At 31.3% G+C, this 5,578-nt stretch overlaps 1 protein-coding gene across 1 annotated transcript in view; it reads right to left on the bottom strand.

Moving 5' to 3' along the window:
* snu (snustorr) overlaps positions 1 to 3,185 on the bottom strand; it is a 524,182-nt gene extending 520,997 nt beyond the window's left edge. Inside the window, exon 1 of the mRNA XM_067049629.1 lies at positions 3,129 to 3,185. The gene's annotated coding sequence lies outside the window, so the exon portion shown is untranslated. The remainder of the gene's footprint in view (positions 1 to 3,128) is intronic.
* Positions 3,186 to 5,578: the final 2,393 nt, after the last annotated feature.

Here is a 5,578-nt window from a genome sequence, read left to right as displayed (position 1 = left end):
CACAGCACATTCTGTGTGAATGTGAAGCCCTTGCATTCAGAAGATTACAGTATCTGGGACAGGACAGAATGGAGCCTGAAGACATTTCTAGAATAAACCCAAAAGGATTATTGAACTTCATAAGAAGCATAGGATTCATATGGGATCTCTAGTGGAAAGAGGGGTAACTCACAAAAGATCCAATTGGGTCGAAGTGAGGAAGGGATTCCCGACCCTCAGTGTAATAATAATAATAATGTCGGTTCACACAAATAAACTTTGGACTCACAGAACCTTTGTACAGTTTGTGATGGAACGGCACTGGATTGCAACCATTTTCTACAAGTTGTCGCCCATACCTAGAAACCAGATATATGATCAAATTGATTAATATAAGCCCAAAATGTTTATATAAAACTCTCTCAATGTGTACGGCATTGGTTCTTTACCTGTTATTTGTTTATATAATCTAAAACCTTAAACTTAGATAAGGATACTCATATTCTCAATACCATATATAGATTTTGTCTTTTTAAGAATGTTAAGTAAGCAGTGACGTTTTGTGAGAAATGTAAACAGAATGCCCAAATTATTTTTATTGCTTACCATTAATTCATATGAATGATTTTCACCTTTTTATTGTTGTAGAATATACGTCGGTAAATGTAAACTAGCTAAGCCTTTTTTCTACAGGGTTTAACCCAAAAATAAATAAATATATTATTATTATATAATAGTTATAGTACAAAAGTATAAACTAAAAGGACGATTCCTCCTTCCTCCCCGAAATTTTAAATCCAATGATACCACATGGTTAGTAATCATTGGATTTATATTCCCGGATATTTTTTGTGTCCTCAAAATAAGTTATAACTCCAATAAGGTTAATCTATCAACCCGATAAAACAAGCGGGACTTTACTGCCACACTAGTAGGCATAGCCCTGATCGCTAAAATTTACTTCCAATGTACACCTCCACATTTGACATATGATACACTGTTCAGTCCTTTTACATATGATATACTGTCCATACAAGTCTTACAACTGATTCTGAAACATACTGGTCCACGTTGGACATGAGAGTGATATTTGAACAAACACCTATATGAATCTGTACAGAGACTTCTGTACTGTAGATATAGATTTCTCAAAAAAAGTAACTAGCTACTGATCTTTAAGTACGTTCCATATAACATTTTTATGAAATTTTGCATTTTAAAAGGCTATATCTCGAGAACTATTGGACGTAAATATCTTTATTAGGGCTCATATTTCAGCAAATTTACTCTTCTTTAAATAATGTTCTCCTAGATTTTCTAGTGTTATTGGTTATTGGTAGTTTTAAGATATAGAGCTCCGAATGAAAAATTAATGTGTTTTTAAGGTTTTAAAACATATTTCAAAAACCATTTGACGTATAGATGTCTATTAGCACTCAAATTAAAGATAGTTTAATGTACTATTAAGTAGTACCTTACGTTTATCTTCGTAGGAGTAGTACTTTTCATGATATTTGCTAAAATAAATTGATTTATAGTTGTTCGGACAAATTTTCATTTGCCAAATTTATATTCATGTATGAATATCTTAAAAACTACTACCCCTACAAAGATAAGTGTCATCAACTAGTTTATAGTAAGTTAAAATTCCTTTATTTTCAGTGCTACTACTGATGTTTCAGTACATTTTTATGAAATGTTGCATTTTAAAAAGCTATATCTCGAGTACTATTGGACGTAAATATCTTTATTAGGGCTCATATTTCAGCAAATTTACTCTTCGTTAAATAATGTTCTTCTAGATTTTCTAGTGTTATTGGTAGTTTTTAAGATTTAGAGCTCCGAATGAAAAATTAATTTTTTTTTAAGGTTTTAAAATAGCCGCCATTTTTTATTCCCCCTACCAATACTTGGCAGAATCATCAGTTTTGACTAGTAATTATACATAGCTTTCATTAAAGTAATCAAAAATTGAAGTGAGATAACTGCCTTTTTTTCTTCCGGGGTCTTGTACTGATACCCTACAAGCTGTAACCCCAGAATGTACAATGGTGCTTGAGTAATATAGAGTATGATGATGATGTACCTTGTAATATAATGTATGACTTTAATTTGGCACTATGATTGGTATCAAATGTAGATTGGCAAATAGGAGGCATTGCAGAGAGGTAATTATAAAATAATTAAGAAGGAATCTACCAAATGAGCAATTCTCACAGAAATATACGTTCCATTAAATTGTACGTTCCATATAACATTTTTATGAAATGTTGCTTTTTAAAAAGCTATATCTCGAGAACTATTGAACTTAAATAGCTCTATTAGGGCTTACATTTTAGCAAATTTACTCTACTTTAAATGATATTCTCTTAGATTTTTTTATTGTTGTTGGTAATTTTAATGATATAGAGCTCCGAAAGAAAAATCAATTATTTTTACGTTTTATAAAAAGCCGCCATTATTTATTCCCCCTACCTATACTTGACAGACTCATCAATTTTGACTAGTAATTATACACAGTTTTCATTAAATTAATCAAAAATTGGGGTGAAATTACTGCCTTTTTTCTCCTCTTGGGTTCTTGTACTATATGACTCTTATACTATAGGCGTCTCCTTGTTGGGCTAACTTCCTTCTCTTACTCCAATCTATAGTTTTCTTCACTTTTCCGAGTCGAAATCATATTTTTATTTTTACTAATTTTATTATGTTTATTTAATATCCTAATTTATTCTTCATTGAAAAACAAATTAAAAAAAACCTAAGAATAAAAAAGTTAATCAATACAACTGAACATGATAAGAAATTTATTCTCTACATTTGATCTTGCAACATTAATAAATTATTCTCTTAACTGATTAAGAACAAATATTAAGGTAATTCATTCTGAACTGAACATGAATTACATGACATCACTCTCATGTCCAACATGGGCCGGACATGAGAGTGATATTTGAACAAACTCCTAAATGAAGCTCTGATGTTATAGTTTACTGATTTTTGCTAACTATTAGCATACATAACTCATTGCCTATCATTGAATGACCTATAATATTACATAATAAAAATTTTGATCTCAATAAATCAAGTTTTTTCAAGCCATCTCCCGGGCTACGTTATGAATCGATATTAACAAATCTCCTACTCACACTGGTAGTCCATTGATGTAGTACTCAATCCGAAGAACATCCTCCTTCTTGGACGTCATGTCGATCAACACTAGTGACGAGTCAAACAGTCCCAATGACTTATGCATTCGCGAAGAGGACCGGTGAAATATTAATGCTCTATCGTGGGGCAATAGGTCGATCGGGCCCTGTCTGGATTTAGTTAAGTTATTTTTATTACCCAAGGCACGTGGAAGATTAAGTTATTCTTTTTTTTAAAAATAATTATACCATAATTTATCCTACTATCTTGTAAAGTAACCACATAGCTAGCACAAGAACTTGAGACGATATTAGGTCTGTAAACAGGCTTGTTATAGTTTAAATTGTATCTTGAACCTTCGAAAACCTAAGCAACGAACTAGACAGTTCCAGTTAGGACACTCGAATTTAAAACCCACAAGATTCTTCGTGTTAGCATTAGCTCATGCATAGTCTTTGAGGCCTCCTTTATAATAAAAAAACCGCAATGAATATGAAAAACAACACGAGGAGGACCCAAATATATGTGGATAGGGAAAAAATACGAAAATAATGAAAATACTGAGGAGGAACAGAGAGAGATTATAGCAAGTGGATTAAGCCAAATATCTGGGTGCTCATCGATGAAGAATTGACTCAGAGAATGGGAGAGACTGAGAGAGTATCCTCTTTGGTCCGGGGGGGTTTTCTGAAATCGACGTCCCTCGATATCCTCCAAATCATGGACCCTCCCCTCGAAACACAAGAGCAAAAACCCATTCTTGGATATGCAATACACTCGCAAAGTGGAAGGAAAGATACGGTGAGCTAAGATCTGGAACACCATATGGGCTAGTATCGAACATAAACCAGCCGCGACTGTCCTAAAGAAATAGAAGAGAGAATGGTTCGGATACCTCTTTAAATTGGACCACGAAAGAAACGCCAGAAGGAATAACAATACGAGAGTAGAAGGAGGGAGATTACAAGCAAGACGACGCGAACTCTGAGAAGTCAAGATCCAAGAGGAGTTAGGTAGCTTCATCTGGTAAAGATATAAGGTAGTAATCCTTATTAAAAGTAATGAAATGGCTATTAATGGTATTCCCCTGGAATTTGGGCCAAATAATAATTAAAATTGATGTAATTTTATTGTTAAGTATAATTATATTTCAATTTGGTAGTGCTCAGAACTAATTATCTTAATATTTGTTCTTAATTAGTTAAGAGAATAATTTATTAATGTTACAAGATCAAATGTAGAGAATTAATTTCGTATCATGTTCAGTTGAATTGATTAACTTTTTTATTCTTAGGTTTTTTTTTGGTTTTTTTAATGAAGAATAAATTAGGATATTAAATAAACATAATAAAATTAATAAAAATAAAAATATGATTTCGACTCGGAAAAGTGAAGAAAACTATAGATTGGAGTAAGAGAAGGAAGTTACCCCAACAAGGAGACGCCTATAGTATAAGAGCCATATAGTACAAGAGCCCAAGAGGAGAAAAAATGCAGTAATTTCACCCCAATTTTTTATTACTTTAATGAAAACTATGTATAATTAATAGTTGAAATTGATGAATCTGCCAAGTATAGGTAGGGGGAATAAATAATGGCGGCTTTTTAAAAACGTAAAAATAATTAATTTTTCATTCGGAGCTCTATATCATTAAAACTACCAACAACAATAAAAAAATCTAAGAGGATATCATTTAAAGTAGAGTAAATTTGCTAAAATGTAAGCCCTAATAGAGCTATTTAAGTTCAATAGTTCTCGAGATATAACTTTTTAAAAAGTAACATTTCATAAAAATGTTGTATGGAACGTATTTAAAAATCAGTAGTTAGTTAATTTATTTTGAGAAATCTATATCTCAGGAACTATGTGGTGTAGAGATGTCTATTAGCACTCAAATTAAAGCTAGTTTAATGTACTATTAAGTAGTTACTTATGTTTATCTTCGTAGGAGTAGTATTTTTCATGATATTTGCTAAAATAAATTGATTTATAGTTGTTCGGACAAATTTTCATTTGCAAAATATATGTTCATATGTGAATATCATAACAATTACTACCTCTACAAAGATAAGTGTCATAAAATACTTTATATTAAGTTAAATTTTCTTTATTTTGAGCGTTGGCAGACATATCTGTGTCTTATGAGTATTTTATAGGAACAACTAGAAATTAACATTTTGTGAGTTTATTTTGTCAAATATCATAAAAACTACGAATCCTACAAAGAAAAAAGTTATAAACTATTTTACAGTATATTTAACTAGCTTCAATTTGACTGTTAATAGACATCTGTAGGTCACATAGTTCCTGAGATATAGATTTCTCAAAATCAATTAACTAACTACTAATACTTCAGTACGTTCCATACAACATTTTTATGAAATGTTGCTTTTTAAAAGGCTATATCTCAATAACTATTGGACGTAAATATTTTTATTAGGGCTCATG

This window comes from Halyomorpha halys, unplaced genomic scaffold, assembly GCF_000696795.3.
Source record: "Halyomorpha halys isolate HHAL.00 unplaced genomic scaffold, Hhal_1.1 Scaffold2.1, whole genome shotgun sequence".
NCBI lineage: Eukaryota > Metazoa > Arthropoda > Insecta > Hemiptera > Pentatomidae > Halyomorpha > Halyomorpha halys.
The sequence above is the reverse complement of the archived record's forward strand: the minus strand, read 5'-3'. Positions and strand labels throughout refer to the sequence as shown.